Source organism: Enhydra lutris, unplaced genomic scaffold, assembly GCF_002288905.1.
Source record: "Enhydra lutris kenyoni isolate GAN:26980312 unplaced genomic scaffold, ASM228890v2 scaffoldscaffold14, whole genome shotgun sequence".
In the NCBI taxonomy this organism is placed as follows: Eukaryota; Metazoa; Chordata; class Mammalia; order Carnivora; family Mustelidae; genus Enhydra; species Enhydra lutris.
In genome coordinates this window covers 19,623,119-19,641,600 of record NW_019154098.1, presented here as the reverse complement: position 1 = coordinate 19,641,600, position 18,482 = coordinate 19,623,119, and the positions used below count along the sequence as shown (strand labels likewise).

Here is an 18,482-nt window from a genome sequence, read left to right as displayed (position 1 = left end):
TTATTTATTTATTTGACAGAGAGAGAGACAGAGAGCAGGAACACAAGCAGGGGGAGTGGGAGAGGGAGAAGCAGGTTTCCTGCCAAGCAGGGAACTTGACATGGGACTTGATCCCGGGACCCTGAGATCATGACCTGAGCTGTAGGCAGATGCTTAACGACTAAACTACCAAGGTGCCCCTCTGTGCATCTCTTTAAAAAATTATCTTCTCGTGCTCGCTTCGGCAGCACGTATACTAAAAAATTATCTTCTCTGTTTCACTATGGACAGTTTCTGTTACTGGGTCTCTTCTGTTATTAATGTCATCCAATGTGTTTTTCATTTCATACAATGTAGTTTTCATCTCCAGGAGTTTGACTTGGATCTTTTTTGTATCTTTCAAGTCTTTGGCTCGCTTTTTGAAGGCATGGAATACAGTTACATGAACTGTTTTAATGTTCTTGTTGGCTAATCCTAATATCTGGGTCACTTCTTGGTCAATTTCAATGGACTGGTTCTCGTCTTCATCAGGAAACATATTTTTCCTACTTCATTGCATGTCTGTTCATGTTTTAGTAGATGCCAAACATTAAGAATCTTACCTTGTTGAGCAATGGTTATGTTTATAATCCTAAAAATATTCTTGAGAGTTTTGTGTTTGTTTTGTTTTTTTCCAGGACACAGTTAAGTTACTTGGAAAACATTTGATCTTTTCAGGTGTTGTTTGCAAGACTTGTTAGGCAGAACTGGGGTGGTGTTCCACCTAGAATGAATTCTGTCCCTCTGTGCATTCTGTACTCTGTGTACTCCTGTGAATCCTGACATCTTCTAGTCCCGCCTCAGGAAAGGCATTATTCCTGGCCTTACGTTGAGTGCTGAGCAATGTTACCTCTAATCCTTTGGGGGTAGTTTTCCCCTTGGTCTCTCGAAGTTTGCTCACATGCCTGCTGATCAGTACTCCACTCACCTTGAGGGGATCCTCTTTAAATCTCCAGATTCCTCTCTGTGCAGCTCTCTCTTCTCTACCACCTGTCTTGTGGGGGCTCGCTGTGCTGATCTTCCTGGACTCTCTCCTGTCTTCCCAACTTAGGGGGCCTTTTAAGCTCCACTGGGGTGCTCTGCCCCTGTGCCATTGCCTGAAAACTCTCAAGGCAGAAAGCTAGGGCAATCTCAGGGACTGTCTTGTTTCCCATCTCTCAGGAACCACTGCCTGAAATCCAAGGTCTCGAGCACACATTTCAGCTGTGTTTGGATGTTTCAGGTAGGAGGGAGGATAAATCAACTTCCTGTTACTCTGTCTTGCTCAGAGTGGAAGTCTTGTATCTTGCCCAACAATATAAGTCTTTAAGATAAAGTCTTTTCAGCATGATAGTCTTCATAATGAAGGCATTATGGCATTCACCATCACTGATGTATGAAGGGACAGATTAGACCGTCGTCACTTCATGTCAGTTCAAAGGCATTTATTAGGTAGCTACTGTGTTATAAAGATGAACCCAACCAAAACAGGCTCTGCCTTTCTGGCCTCAGTTTCTAGATACAGCAAACAACTTTGGAAGGAACCAATTATAGGGCCTGTACATTATCCATGCTTTAGCATTCCCTCTTTCTGAATGGCACCTGCCAACACCATCGCTAATTATGCATAAAAGACAGCTGGAGGGAATAAGAAACTCGAGTCACAGCATTTTGCTAATTTTAAGCAGCCCTTAGGCTTAAACTTAGGGGCAGAAGTTGAAACTCTAGAGGGAAAGGCTTTATGCTGATGAGCTGTTGACTTCTCTAGTTTATGCTACTGTTCTGCTCCCATAACCAGGACAGAAAGCTGGCTCTACTTCAGACAGGAGGAGATAAAGCTGTAAATGTCCCCTACCCCCCACCCCTGGCTGAGGATCTGAGGGAACAAAACAGGCTGGGGTAAGGTACAAGGTTGAGGACATCGAGGAGCTGGATTACATAGAGCCATCTCCACTGTGCTTCTAATTTTGAGATGAGCATTTCATAAAAGTCATTCGAAGCAATATGTTGACCTTTCAGGAGTTGGAGCAGCTGACATTTTGTCTGGATCTCAGCCAGGGTGGGTGCTATTCTAAAGGAGAAATCAGTTATCCCATCTGCACTGAAGGAACTTTTCCTGATCATCTGTTAAAGCTTTATTTCCAAGGCACTGAGTGAATTTAATTTTCCCATCACTGTCCCCTCCTTAATAAATTCCTCACACCTGTGGATTCGCTAGGAAATTAAATTTCAGTTCTGGAAAACAAACCAGAAAAAAGGACATTCGACTAAAAGAGGAGAGATTAGTTTTGGGAGAGCCCAGTGATCGAGTCAAAATGAAAGTGCCTCTTAAACTGTAATGAGACGGATTATATTAAAACGCAGATTGTGGTTCAACAGGCCTGGAGTGGGCCCCGAGAGTCAGTGTTTCTCACAAGTCCTTATGTGATGCTTTGCTGCTGGTTGTCTCTGTAGCATGCTTTGAGTCGCAAGGAGCTGGAAGATACTGAGACCTCGTTCGTGTTTCATTTTTCCACTAAGTCACTGTCATAACCTGGGAACCTTCTCCACTGAGCTTCAGTTTACTCTGATATAAATTGTTCTTGAAGGTTCCTTCTAGATCCTAAGAATGTATCGTGTTCCTGAAAGTACAGGTCTAGCTTCCCTGTACGTGTGAATGCTCGCATGCTATTGGCAGATGTGCCTTGAGCACCTACTGTGTGTGTCAGGCCCTGAATAAGGTCCTGGCTAGTCACGTATGCACTAGATCAAACCCCTGCACTAAGAAATCAGTTCAGAGAGAGAAGCAAGCAATGAGAATGTGATGCCATGCATGCTCTCAAGTTGTTTCAGCAATGGCTATAAGAGGACACTGACGTCTGAGAATCTTGCTGTGTTCTGGAAAGCAAGTAGGAGGGGATGTCCATCCTATAGCAGTTCTTGGACTTTAGTGTGCATCAGAATCACCTGTGAGGTTTGTCAAACTACAATTATTGGGTCCCACCCACAGACCTCTGAGAATTTGTATTTCTAACAAATTTCCAGTTGATGCCAATGCCTCCAGTCTGGCATCGCACTATGGGAAACACTGTTCTGGACTTCAACACACACCAACGAATGGAACAGGGTTTTTGCTTTGGAATGTATGATTGGGAGGGGTCACAGCTCAGTGGAAGAAACGGGCTTTCCTTCCCTCACTGCATACGGAATGGTTAGGGTAACAGTGGGAGGGGTGGAGAGAGAGAGAGAGGGGGTACAGTCATAATACGATGCTGCATGAGCTCTGGAGTCAGAAAGGGCTGGGCTCAAATCCCAGTCCTGGCACTTTACTGCTTGGTCTCAGTATAGACAGCAAGCCCCCCCTGCAAAAAAGGTTGGGGTTTCTCAGAATAACAACAGCAGTGATTCTGTCTGGGGGGAGGGAGCCAGAAAAGACTGCCCAGAGCAGGTAATACCTCTGTGATGATTTGAGGATGACTGGTAGCTTGAGAAATAATCTGTTAGGGGTTAGCAGGAAGGGAGGTAAGTAGATGGTTCTAAGAAGAAGGGTCACCACAGTATCAAATTACACAGTGCTCTAGTCGATAAGTACTTTCTGGTACGTGTGCATATATTATGGCCTTGTGAATAGAATCTAATTTAAGATTCCTCGAGAGAAACTAGGTATTTAAAGGAGTCCTATATACAATTCCTCTATGAAGTCAAAAGCAAGACAGGTTTTAGTGCTAAGTGCACAATGAACACAGACTCAGAAGTGCCTCCTAGCAGTTAGTTCTGCGACATCTTCAGTTCATGTACGTGTGACCTTTCCATTTCTATCAACCTTAAAATGCACCTACCATTATTATTATGGCCATTCTACCGATAGGAAGACTGAGCCCCAAAAGGATTAGATAAAATGCCCAAGGTTATTAACTAGTAAATATTGGCTGAACTAGTATTTACTAGTGAATCAGGTCTACTGGATCAAGTTTTATGCTTTGGGATTTTTTGCTTTTGTTTGATTATTTTAAAAGAGGATTTTCTATACACTACCTAATGATTAGACACAATGAGAAAAATCTGTTAAAACTATAGATTTCAAAGCTCTTTCTATGGAGGTTCCCATTCTGTGGGTCTGAGATGGGGCCAGGAATCTATATTTTTTTAAATTTTTAAAATTTTTTATTAACATATCATGTATTATTAGCCCCAGGAGGAATCTGTATTTTTTTAGATTTTTTTTTAAGATTTTATTTATTTATTTGACAGACAAAGATCACAAGTAGGCAGAGAGGCAGGCAGAGAGAGAGGAGGAAGCAGGCTTCCTGCCAAGCAGAGAGCCCCATGCAGGGCTCGATCCCAGGACCCTGGGACCACAACCTGAGCTGAAGGCAGAGGCTTTAACCCACTGAGCCACCCAGGTGCCCCGGAATCTGTATTTTTAATCACTGACTGCCCCCACCTTCGTTCTTGCCACTATATAAACTTGGGGAAATTTGAAAAGCATCATTACCTGTTGTAGTGGGTTGAATAATGTCCCCGCCCCAAAATTCATATCTACTAGGACCTCAAGGCGACCCCTTACTTGAAACTGGGTCCTTACAGATGTAATTAGTTAAGACGAGGTCATCAAGGATTAGGGTAGCCCTAAATCCAATGACTAGTATTCTTATATGAAAAGGATAGAGGGTGCCTGGATGGCTCAGTCAGTTAAGCATCTGACTATCGATTTTGGCTCATGTCATGATCTCAGGGGTTATGAGATCGAGCCCCGTGTCATGCTCCATGCTGGGTGCGGAGCCTGCTTAAGATTCTCTCTCTCCCTCTGCCCCTCCCTCCCCATTCATGCCTGCATGTTCTCTTTCTCTCTCTCTCTCTCAAAACAAAAGAAAAAAAAAAAAAGAGGATACAGAGATACACACACACAAAGGCAAGGTTAGTAAAGACATACAGAGATTGGAGTGCTGCGACCAGCTTTAAGTCAAGGAATGCCAAGGATTGCTGGGAGCCACCAGAAGTGTGAGAAGCAAGGAAGGATTCCTCCCTAGATCCTTTGGGAAGAGCAGATTAAATCTCTCCAGAAATCTGACAGAGTAAACTTCTGTTGTTTTAAGACTTTCAGGTTTTAGTAATTTCTTATTACAGGCCTAGGAAACAAATATATTTGCCTCTGGAAATTTCAGGGAAGTAATTGTCTTAAATTAACATTCTGACATGGAACTCTGGTAACAGTGGTTGCTTCTTGGGAGGAGAATCAGGTGGCATGGACAGAGGAATTAAAGGTTATTTTTCTCTGAATGTCCTTTTGTGCATAGTAAATGGCATGTATCTATTAACTATTGAAAAAATAAAAGAACAAATAAATAAATCATTAATGATTTTAAAGTGATGCCCTAGAGCAACACACTTGGGACCAGAGCCATGAAGTGGCTCTCCATCAAAGAAAGAAATCCTTTTAAAGATATTTGACATGAAGGGCTCATTCAAGAGTGACTTCCAGAGTCTGTCTTGGGGGTCAGGGTGACAAAGCTTGTACAATGAGAACAGAAGCTCTTGAAGGTGACGCAGAACTCTGGCAAGACACGGAAGATGAGAATCATGTATTTGTTAGGATGAAAATGGGGGACCCAACTGCCACTCCTTTATGTTCAAGAACATACTCTAAGAGATAAAATGACCTAAGTCATGTAACACACACGTAACATCATGAGTATGAGAGCCACGGGATCATTCATTCTGTTCAGTGTAATATTTCTTGGGCACTTCCTGTGTGTTAACCACTAGAAATATCGAGATGCATCAGGTGCCTTCCTGGGCCTGTCCTGGGCCTGTCGGTCCTCAAATCCATTCCTTGCACTTTCCCTCACTTTGCTTAGTATCACGAGGGGATGCGTACTTGAGGCTTCTGTGGCACATGGCTTCTGCCCACAGGAGACACAGGGGGAGACTGGAGGGCAAGAGGGAGGGAAAACTCAAGCTGGCTTCTCAGCTCATCTTTGACCATTAAAACCAATTCACTGCATTCCATTCGCTGTTTAAAATGCACCCCCCTCCCCCCAAAAAAAAGCCAAATAAAAATAAAAATAAAATAAAATGCCCAGGGGCGCCTGGGTGGCTCAGTGGGTTAAAGCCTCTGCCTTCGGCTCAGGTCATGATCCCAGGGTCCTGGGATCGAGCCCCGCATCAGGCTCTCTGCTCGGCGGGGAGCCTGCTTCCTCCTCTCTCTCTGCCTGCCTCTCTGCCTACTTGTGATCTCTGTCTGTCAAATAAATAAATAAAATCTTTAAAAAATAAATAAATAAATAAAATGCCCAGAGTGCTCTGTTTTCCTGGTTGGATGCTGACGGAAATGCTTCTGCCGGCTGGATGCGGATTTCCTGTGGCTGTAAGCCATCCTCTCTGCTTGGGCTACGCGGGTCAACGCGGGGACAGCTGGACAGTCTGGAGCAGCACGCATCTGCCAGAGTCCCAGAAGTGCCTGCAGCTGGGGCCCTCTAGACCCACTATGACTGCTTGGCTCCGGGGCCTGCACCTGAAACCCAGGGGACAGACGCTGACCTTCCCCAAGCCGCCCCCAAGGCCACCCCCTCCTCCCCACCAGCCCCTCTGGGCTTGAGTTCACAAGCATTTCCCTTTCTTTGTTTTCTTTCTTTTCTTTCTTTCTTTAAGATTTTATTTATTTATTTGACAGAGAGAGAGAGAGAGCACAAGCAGGGGGAGCAGCAGACAGAGGGAGAGGGAGAAGCAGGCTTCCAGCTGAGCAGGGAGCCCGATGTCAGGCTCGATCCCTGGACCCTGGGACCATGACCTGAGCCCAAGGCAGTCGCTTTACCAACTGAGCCACCCAGGCGCCCCTCCACAAGCATTTCTATGCTTCAGGTCTGCCCCTGCAATCAGAACACTGGTCACACAGAAGTCAGGAAGGTCTCTGGAGCTCATCACAGTAGGAACGCCACCCAACTCTTACAAACAAGCTCACAGAGGTCAAGGTCCATGCTGCTCTACGTGGGGTCGTTTTCCTCTCAGAAACGGTGCGCTATGGCTTTTGCAACCTAATATAGTGACTGAGGCAATCATGGTAAAGGATTTTTCCATCTGGGGACCAAGAGTATCTTGGGGAACTTCCAAGGCCCCACAGAGATCACAGCGGAAGAAATTCTAAACATCTGTTTGGCCCCGTCAGTGGTAACAGGCAGACCGTAGGAATGCAGAGTGGGGAAGCCGAGAAGCTCTGCCCTACCTCCTGGGTCTTCCTTGAGTTCTCTTTCCCTCATCCGCTCATCGGTCCATTCCTTGGCACACACCTCTGTCCAGGGACTATGCATTCAGTGCCTGTCCTGAGCCAGTCACTGACTGGGCTGGGCGCTGGGGAAAGCATGTCAAGCAAGGGCAAACCAGATCACTGTACGCATGGAGTTAGTGCGAGTCAGAGGTCAGTCAAATCAAGATACAAATAAATGTCAAAACCACCACATGGCAAGAGGTACAAAGGGTGACACATGGGGACTCAAGTTGAGGAAGCCCTGGGTTTCTCCTGGGTCCCAGTGAAGGTGTGATGAAGTGTAGACTTCTTTAGTGAGGCACATTTTTCTCTTAACATTCTTCAGCTTCATATCTTATGAAATAATTCAACATATATTATATCATTTTATTTCCATACCCATGCTGCAATGACAAGAATTTAAAAAGAAGGTTGCGGGTGCCTGGGTGGCTCAGTCGGTTAAGCGTCTGTCTTTGGCTCAGGTCAGGATGCCAGGGTTCTGGGATCCAGTCCTGCATCGGGCTCCCTGCTCAGTGGCTTCCTTCTCCCTCAGCCTGCCCCTCCCCCAACTTGTGCTCTCTTTCTCTCTCTCTCAAATAAATAAAATCTTTAAAAAAAGAGTTTAAAAAAATTAAAAAGGTTGAGAATTATTGCAGGGGAAGCTAATCTGCCTGAAAATAAGAGACTGGTAGAGGTGAGGGTAAATAAGAGAACAGAGCATTTCAAGTCTTTTCTTCGTTTATCAAAAATCGGTGGTCTTGGACAATACTTCAAATGTAAGTCGTTATAATCTAGAAAGTCAGAAGAAAGGCCAGAAACAAACACACAAATCCTAGCATTTCAGCTGGGACAGAATCTGGTTATACTCTAGTGGCATCTACTTTTGCTGAAACCAACAGAGGTGAGACTTCCTTTTGGACAAAGATATTCTCTAAACTAACAGGGAAAGAGCATTAGCCACAGATAATAATAGTCCCCAAAGCAACACCTCTCACCGCAATAACACAGCATGGTTTTCACATGTTCTTAGTGTGAAAAGGCCCAGTGGTCCTTTATTAGGTACCTCTAGGTCATGCTCACTCACTTGGATAATGTCGACTAACAAAGAAGCCATATGGTTGCTTTTAGACTCTACATTAAAAACTATATAATGTGGGGGAAAAAACTATACAAAGTGAGAAAGAGAGGGGAAAATTTTTCATTTACTAACGACACCCAGCTCCATGAGAATTACTGTTATCTCCAAGTAAATATCAGCTTGACTGATTGTCTGGACATTTCCATGATGACCATATTGGTCACAAGAGGTGTACACTGTGGTGTCAGACTATCCTGAAATCTCAGTCATCTAACATAATCAACGTTTACGAAAATAACATGTTCATCCCCTGACATAAGTGGGGTGGGGATCTGCTCCAGGAGGTCACTCAGGACGCCCGGCGTAAGGAAACACCACCATTTCAAAGCTGCAGCTCCAAGAGCACATGTGCCCATCAGGGCCTCACCTCAAAAGCACACACATCATCTCTGCTCATGTTTCATTAGCCAGAATTCATCACAAGGCCCGACACAGCTACAAGAAGACTTGGAAACTCGGGGGGAACAAAAGGACTATTCTCTGCCACGGCAACCTATTTCCCAAACTCAACAAAACCGATGCAGTAGGAGAGGTACCATCTTTGCCACAATTCCTCCAACCATATCAAGGTGCAAAGTTTCCTTTAAGCTCTTATTTTTAATCTTGACGGGTGAAGGAAGAGAATTAGCCTTTCTTGAGCTCCTACCATGTAACCAAGGCTGTGTAACGGGTACTGTGAGTTGGCTAACTCAACTTCATTGCACCCTCTTTATAATGTAGAATTCTAAAATAAGTAAACAAATAAATAAATAACCCATGTTCCCAGATTCCCTTATAGGTAAGGTTTTGTAAATATAATAGGTTCTGCCAATTATATATTTTATGTACTCCCAGGAGATTGGGAAGGTGGAAGTTCAGACTGCCACTGCTGGTGAGCAAGGATGTCAGGGTCAACAGCAAGGAGCAAGGGCAGCTAGCTGGGAATACTAGCATCCGTTCACTCAGCATCCTGGGTGTCAAGAGATAATCCCAAGATGCCAATTCCCTCATCCCAGTTCCCTGATTCCTGGATCAGTCCCCTGGTCCTGCATCATTTTGAGGGTTCCAATGGCAACCTCCTAGTTCTCTACTTTCCTGATTGTATCAGTTTTATAGACTCTTGAGGGTCATTAATGGAGATCTAGTCTAAGGCTTTTCCGTTTTTTGCAAGGAACTAATTCCTTAAATACCTTTCTGCTTAAGTCACCTAGAACGGTCTCTTGTTTATTTCATGGCAACCTGACTGATGACATTTACCACATATTTTTTTTTTTTTAAGATTTTATTTATTTACTTGACACAGAGAGGGAGATCACAAGTAGGCAGAGAGGCAGGCGGGGGTGGGGAGCAGGCTCCCTGGTGAGCAGAGAGCCTGATATGGGGCTCGATCCCAGGACCCTGAGATCATGACCTGAGCCGAAGGCAGAGGCTTAACTCACTGAGCCACCCAGGCGTCCCCATTTACCACATATTATTATATATATAATAAAAGTTGTGAGCTCCTCCAGCAACTTTCTGAGAACTCTTAATTGTTGAAACAAGTGAACCTGTAATTTTAGGGAATCTAGGTTTGAGCGGAAATAACTGCAGGCATAAATTTGTTTTAAATCTCACATTATAGCTTTATAATGCATGGGAATAAACTCTGTAATAAATTCTGTTCTCCCAAAACTCACAGGGTAATTCACGTTCCCGGAAGTACCCTGAATGGAAGTTTCCATTCAGTGGCTTTATATATTCCCCGATTTAACCAACCTTATCAAAGATGGTATACACCCCTCATCTTTTTAAAAAAAAATTGTATTTATTTATTTGACAGAGACAGTGAGAGAGGGGACACAAGCAAAGGGAGTGGGAGAGGGAAAAGCAGGCTTCCTGCTGAGCAGGGAGCCCAATGCGGGGCTCAATCCCAGCACCTGGGCATCATGACCTGAGCTGAAGGCAGATGCTTAACGACTGAGCCACTCAGGCACCCCTACACCCCTCATCTTGAGCACATCTAATCTGTGTAAAAATTCCGAAAAGCGGCTGTTACTATGCTTTCATTATTTTATTATTTACAGATGGATTCACTGGGGCTTATAGGGTTAAAATTAGGTGTCCAAGATCACAAACAGCCAGGATTTAAACCTAGGTCTTTCGGTTTTCAAAGCCACGAGCTCTTTCCACTGCAACATGCAGACTTCTAAGAGAGCTGCAGTTCATTAGTTCTCAGCCACTCCAAACACCGGTTTATAAATGGTTTGGTTAGTTCACTTAGCTCAGTGCTGGTATTACTAGTTAGTTCTTCTCTCTTTTCCAAGACCTCAAAAGCTGTAAGCATCTGTCTCAAAATGGTGTACTTCCCATTTTAAGAAGGATTAAAAAGAAAACATGGATGGAACACAGCAGAAAGATCGTAGAACTAGAACAAAAAAATGACTGAAACCCATGTTCTCCATTGCTGGTCACCCACGGAGAGTATTATTCTAACTCTGGGCACTATACCTAATGGTAATAGACTCGTGAAGCCTGGAAGCCTCGTAGCAACTGAAGTCAACAGGATTCTGAGAGGACTACGGCATCAAGAGAAATGTTGCTTCCAATTCCTACACTGGCTCATGCATGCTGTTCTATCTGTCACTCTCCTCTGCGTATCTGACTGCAGGCTGGCGAATTCTGCCATCAAGGCTTACTGGAGTATTTCTAAAAAACTGTGTGGCCGTGGTAAAATTCCACCCCTGCTTAGTGATTCAAACCCTGTCTCCGTCTTTCCTGGAGAAATTAATCTAAAGATACTATTTGCAAATTGACCCACTTCTTCAAGCTGCCAGCTCCTATGGCTGTGGCATCAGACAGAGAAACGTATAAAGTCACAGTGTGGTTTTCATCTGTCCCAACAGCTGTCGTATACTTTTCAACTCAGTATTTTACCCAGGGTTTTCCTGGCACTTAATAAAACTATCTAAAAAAATGCTTAACGCATTTTCCTGCCACTGAAAGAATCCTTTGTTGATCTTTTGAGAAATGGAAATTTCTAGAATAGAGTAAAAGAGGTAAATGGGAAGAGGTTGCCATTTGCTAAGTGCCTACTTCAGTCTAAGACATTAGGTACGTACCTTATTTAATCCTTAAAACAGTACATACATAGAAACACTATCTCCCTAATTTTATATATTTAAAAAATTCAAAGAAGGTATGTAAATTGACCAAAGTCACACAGATAATTTATAGAAGAGCTAGCAAGGAAACTCAGACTGGCCTGGCCTGAAAGTCAATCATCTCCAGATTGCATAACACATCCCACAAAAAATATTGCCAGAGAAAACCAGCTCTCAGAACTCTAACTGCCGGATCTAGTGTTTTGTTTCCAGGTAACATGAGGAAACAACTTCTGATTGCCTGAATATTTAATAGTACAGGAAACAAAAACAAATTGCACTATTTGGCCTTTCCTGTGTGTTTCATAATAGAGGTGGAGGAGAGGGTTTTATTCTAAGGGGAAGAAAGGCACCACATTCCAACCGCAAGTGTGTCTATTCAGGGTAAATGATTTGGCATTTTAGATGAGAGAAAATTAACATTAAAAGGATTTTGCAGTTTTCACGCCACTGATCAACAGTTACGGCACAAATGGACTCCTTCCTCTCCTCGCATCTCCGTCTGTCTATGGCAGCGTCACTGTTAAAACCGGCTTGGTGCAGTGACAGCAGCACTCCTACCCCCATTCCCCAGCTTTGTCCTAATGGAAGGGGACACTCCCGCTGCACGTCTGCTTTCCGAGGAGAGGACAACCATCCATCAGGAAAGCCATTCATTTCTCGGCTCAGGCGCCCTGACCACTCCCTGCCGCCCAGCCCATCTGCAGCTCCCGCCTGGAATGAAGTCAACAGGCTTTTTCTCTGAGCATCACTGGCCTAAAAGAAATCTTGATCTGGGCGGTGGGTGGCTCAGTCAGTTAAGCGTCTGCCTTGGGCTCAGGTCATGATCCCAAGATCCAGGGATCGAACCTCCTGGTTGGGCTCCCTGCTCAGCAGAGAGCCTGCTTCTCCCTCTCCCACTGCCCCCATTGCTGGCGTGCTCTTTCTCTTTCTCTCTCTCTCAAATAAGTAAAATCTTAAAAAGAAAATCTTAATCAAAACTCTAGAAGAGGCTTAACACCTTTTATGTAGCAGGACCTTGTAAATATGGATTTGGGGCTGTCCGAGATGTTTTTATCCAACAAGGTCAGGAAGTGAAGTGTTTGATTAAACCGCCTTTTTCTCAGAACTAGTTGTCACTTGTTGCATATACATTAGACCCATCCTCCATGTAAATATGCTTCTTGTGATTTTAGTTTTTCTGTTTTTTGCCTCCTCCAGATTTGTTCTCTGCCCTTCTTTGCCTTGCTCAGTGCTGTAAGTACAACTCTACCCAGCATGTGTCTGGGTAGACACATGTCTACACATCTCTACTCTGGTGTCCAATTGTATGTAGCCAATCAGAAGCACCAAGAGGAGATCCTAGGGCAGGAGGGGGTTAGATTAGGGATATGGCCATGCCCCGAACCCTCCCTGAGCCTCGGTGCACCTCTCAGGGTTCCAGGCCTCACCAGGCGGTAGGAATTTCTCTCTCTGCTCCGGCCCCAGGGCAGAAGCAGAGTCCCGTGGTGGCTGAGCCCTGGGTGTGTCTCTATATGTCCTTGGTTCCGCTAATACAACCTGCCCTTCTGGAAATGGTCCCTTCACCAAACACTCTTCAGTTAACCCTTCAGGAGTGACACCAGCCACCCTGCCTAGCATCACTGCAATTGCCATTCTGTATTTACTGAGTGACTCCTCCATACTGTTCTAAGAACGAGGGCAAGTACAGAAGAAATGCAGGACACGCTGCTCCTCTCACCGTACTGGAGAATCCAGGCAGGGACATAAGATCGTCAAAAGACAGTCAGACTCTGACTCTGAATCAAGGCAATTATCTCCAAAAGCTGAAACTTGTCCTGTGCTTCTAGCGACTCCCACCCTCCACCACAACACACCTGTCCTTGGTCCCTCCACTGAACGCCAGTGTAAGCACCTAGCAGTAGGACTCAGGGATGACTGACCATACATAGCTCTATGTCCACAGGTGACAGAGCAAAACTACTTCTGGACTTCTTTTGCCTCATGCCTTGAAGCCCATTTTATCAGGAACTCCTGCAGATTTTGGTCCTTAAAATCTCTCCAATTCACCCAACTTCTCTGTAGTGCTCCTGCTCTGCTCTAGTACAGGGCGGGATGACGTCTCACCTCCATTTCTGCAGTAGCCCTCTGACTGCTCCCCCAGGCTTCAGTCTCCCGTCTAACACAGAATGGCTTAGCTCTGATCATGACCATGTCCACAGACACTAGACACATTCTTCCCATGGAGTGCTCCAAAGAGACGGAACTTCCAGTTCTTAAACAGCGCTATGCATTTTCTTGCCTCGGTGCCTAGACTTATTACTATCTCTATTGCCAAGAACACCCTCTCTGTCTGCCCTCCCCAACCTTGGATCTGGCTAACTTCTATTTTAGTATTTACTCTCAGCACCAGACATCACTTCCTCTGACAATCACCACCCGCCACCCCCCCTCCAGAAACAGAACTTTGGATTAGGTAGTGTGCCCGTGAAGGAGCTTCCAAGTGCCTCCTTCCTTCTGCCTCGCCTTTTAGGGTCTGTTCTGTAACTGCCCATTTGCCTGCACACATTCCACCGCCCTCCCCCGACAGTAAGGTGAGTCAGGGCAAGCACTCTGCCACTGCGGCAGCTCAGGACCTAGCCAAAACCTCGAAGGGTCAAGACTGTCCATCAAAACGTTGAAATTTAAGAAAATGAAAGAAATCTCAACCAGGCTGGATGTCGCAGCAATGTGAAAATTCCTATCCTAGTATTGTTTAGGAGCAAAGAAGGTACCTGTCAACAGACACAGGAAATGTACGCCTAAGTAGATATTGTCTAAATGTATCTATGCTTCTCTGTGCCCCCAAACCATCCATGCTGAGGCAAGTAAAATTACATGTGTGAGCTGAGGAAGGAGGGGAGGGCTTGCTCTGTGGATCCCCCTCTCACCCTCTTCTACCCATCCCACGGCAGATGATACCTGATGAATGGAAGATGCCTGCATTAGAGCACTGGGTTATTTTCAGAGGCTTCATTATCTCAGCTGGAAAATCCTGGGGCAGCTTTTTGCAAATGGAGTTCAATTAATGTACCCAGAGCAAAGGATCAAGACCTAAATATTGAGAGTCAACATTAGCAAAAGTCTCTCAGCTCCCAGATGGTCAAGTTCAACCTCCTGAAATGCTCTTAGAAGAGGGGAAACTGAGATTTTCCTGGAATGGTGCTTTGAGGCATGGGAAAGAACGAAAATGAACTCATCTTATTGGGTACTGATGTAATCATGGAACCATGGTTGGTAAGCATTCTCCTCAACTCCTTTTCTCAAGGCTACCCAAAAATAGTTAAATGCCCCTTTTTACTAGCTTACCATTGCCAGGGAAACCTTACTAATTTATCTCCCACTGATTAAAAATGTATGATAATTAGGATGAATACTTAAGTTTATCTATGGAGGGAACAGATTTTCTTAAAAATAACAAGGCTAGGAAAATGTTTTTTAAGCTCATTAAAATGAACCTTTTGTGCACTCTGTTGTATACAAAGATGCAAATCATGCAAGGGTTCTTTTGGGAGGGAAACGTAGTGACTTGGCCATTCGTGTTCATCTCCACTCCCTTAAAAGATCCCAGTAAAATATATCTAAGCCCAAGAGAAAGAGTGCTCACCACGTGTCTGGAGGGCAGACAGCAATGGATCAGACAGTGTCTGAGGATAGACAGCCCAGTGATCAACTGTAGAGTGAAAAAGGAGCCAAGAATGTTACTACCTAAAGGGCTTGTATTCTCTGTAGAATTCTAGAGAAGTGTGAGCTCCTGGCTCTGGACACCTGCAGAGGCTTGGAACCTTCTGAGTCAAGGGTGATGCAGGTCTAGAAACAAGGTCCTATGTGAGGTCTGCAAGCTGAGTGGTGGGGCTCTCAGATAGCTTTCAACCAGGTGTTCTCCTAGTTGAACCCCCCCAAAGACTGTATAATTCTCCTAAGTAATTCAATGGACCCAGACCAAAGTTCCAAACACCAACATCTGCAGAATTGCAAGAGGTCTCTTGGTAAAGCTGACTTCCCAAACAGTAACTGTATAAGAATTTCCACCAACTGATAATCCCTCTTCCCTCACAGAGATTCCAATAGGTTTCTTCATCCCTCAGTGTAAAAAATGAGCAGATAGCATAGGATCACCAAACACCCGAGGAAAACTCCAGCAGGTCTGATGAAGATCCAAACAGAGACAAAAAAATAATAACAACAGGAGAGACAACGAGCACAAAGAAAACAAAGCTAATGAACCGTCTTCAACACGTAAGAGGAAAATACAATATCCCTAAGACAAGAACAAAATTCCTTTAAAAAGGAACACTCAGAGAATAATAAGCTAAAACATAATAGCTGAAATTTAAACACACTATGTTCATGAGAAAGGTCCCAAAAATAAAGTTAAAAAAAAAAAAAAGTGACAGAGGTAAGAGAGAAAGAAACAGACTTAGAAAATCAATCCAGGAGTTCACCTTTGCAACAGGGGATACAGGGAGAAAGAAAACCGAGCAGGACATTGCCAAATACATAATATGAAAAAATCTCTGAGACCTCAGATATGCATCTCTTGATTGATTAGTTTACAAACAGGTTTCAAAATGAATGATAAATACCCGTTGTTTTTTAATAATAAATCTTTTAGACCTATTTGATTTTTTAAACTGTCTTTATTGTTTTAATAACATTTCAACTGTCATTTAAAATAACTTTGAGGGCGCCTGGGTGACTCAGTCAATTAAGCATCTGCCTTTGTCTCAGGGCATGATCTCAGGGTCCTGGGATCCAGTCCTGCATCGGGCTCCTTGCTCAGTGGAGACCCTGCTTCTCCCTCTGCCTGCTGCTCCCCCTACTTGTGCTTTCTCTCTCTCTCTGACAAATAAATAAAATCTTTAAAAATAAAATAAAATAACTTTGAAAAGGAGTATATTCTCTATTTTGTTAGGACTATTATGAATGCTAAAGCCATGTCCCCTTACTGTGCCTAACTATGTACACTTAAAAAAGAACACAACTATTTAGGACATTTCCTTTTTCAGATTTTTGACTAATCCAGCCCTACCTCTCTGAACTTCCCCTTCCCAACCACCTTTAAGCAAACTGTTGAATTTATTACTATGTATTTCACTTCCTGAATTTCTCAAAAGCAGAATGTGAGCACGGTTGCATCAAACACAAAGGTCATCTCTCTTTTTATGTGTACCCTTCTAGAGGAATAAAAATATTCCATTTTATTTCAGTGGTTGTCTAGGTAAGAAGCAAGAAGAGATAGATGATAGATATGTAATAGAGACTGTAGTAGATAGAGGTGATAGACAGTCAGACAGAGAGAGGGACAGAGGTAAGAGACAGATACAGACAGATGAATAAGCATGACCAAAACTGTGCTCCTGGTGGTAGAGAGAAGTCAGCACTTTCTAATAAAAGTGGTAGATCACCCAAAAGATAATATTCATGGCTTTTGTTTGTTTGATTTTAGTTTTATACATGATTGTAAAAGTTTAACCTAGACATGTGAGGAAGCTTCCAGGTCCATGGTGGCCTACACAAATTCAGAAACCCCTCTGCTGTGAACACCTGGGATATACTAGATAAGATGCAATAAGAAAAGTCTGCTTGTTTGGGCTTTAATGTACTACCGAGCTTGTGAAAAAAGAAAAGGAAACTCCCAGATGTCAATAAAAAAGGGGGTGGATGGGTAGGTGGATGGGAAGGCACTGAAAACAACAGTGGTGAGTATTATTCAAGCTGATCGTAAAACATTCCTGGAAAGTAGAGTGGAGTGGGGTCATGGCAGGTAGTGGGTCAGTAGTGGGGGGGGCTGAGGACCTGGAGTTCAATACATACATGACAGTTAAGGGTCTGCGAGCCCATGACTTGGGAAACTGGAACGAGTTTCCTGCACAGAACCAGAAATCCCAAAAGGATAAAAATCTCTGTGAAAGAATGTCTTACAAAATAATCTCTGCTCAACAGTTTGGGGAGGTGACCTGGAAACTCCTTTCTTCTGGGGGAAAACAAAACAAAGTAAAACAAAACCCTTCTTCCTCCCCTTGTACCCAGGATTGAGGTATTCTGATTGAAAGTTGCATTCATGGCACAGTTATGCTGCCCGGAATTAGGGGATGTCTACTCTGGCACCCAAATCATCACAACAGTTAAACGTGGTCAGGTAAGCAAGCATGCTGTATAGATAAGGAAGCTGGAAATCAGAGAGATTTGGTAATTTATCTAAAGTAAAAGGACTAAGTGACAGATCTGGGATTCAAACTCCTCTCTTCTAACCTCAACTCCAGAATTTTATTCACTGATATTAGCAGGTAGTTAATTTGGGCCTCTGTTTTAGACACTGAAACTGTGTCCACTGACCATAGCGCCATTGTAAGTCGAGTTTATATTTTCCCTTTGCAAAATGCAAAATGCAATGCCATCATGGTACGCTGGCAACACTTTCCATTATGAGTCCACCATGGTCTGTCCATCTGAGAAAACAGAACCAAGAAAGTACACACTGCATAAGCCTCTTAAGAGAAGCCCTTTTCACAAGCAAGGATTTACTGTGGAGAGGAGATGGAGAGGAGAACTGTGTGAATCTTCCTCATTCCTGGATGGACTAACAGACAGGCCTTTTCAATAGTATTCCAAGTTTAAAGAGTAGGGTTGAAAACTCGACATAAGCTTTGGGTGAAGGAGACAATAGTGCACTCCCAAACACTGGGAAAAGGAGGAAATAAGGCTAAAATGGTAAAATGATTACTCTTTTCTGGTGGCCGCCAAAAGACCATGTCTTTACAAACATGAAACTAAAGCACTCAGGATTATATAAGATTCAGAACAAAGTGACATGGGAGCAATGCTGGGGAGCCAAGTAGAAAGCGATTTAATTTGATGAGCAAAAATGAAATCCAATATTCTGATCCCCATCAGGAATCAAACTGGGTGAACACAAGGGAAGGGGGGCATCTACCTGGGGGAGTCCGTGCCCCTAGAACAGCCCAAAGGAGATTAGGGGGGGGTC

The 18,482-nt window shown here is 43.9% G+C and overlaps 1 protein-coding gene across 1 annotated transcript in view; it reads right to left on the bottom strand.

The window, feature by feature from the left end:
* Positions 1–18,482, bottom strand: part of LOC111146652 (syntrophin beta 1) — a 227,023-nt gene that overhangs the window by 103,505 nt on the left and 105,036 nt on the right. The gene's annotated exons all lie outside the window — the stretch shown is intronic.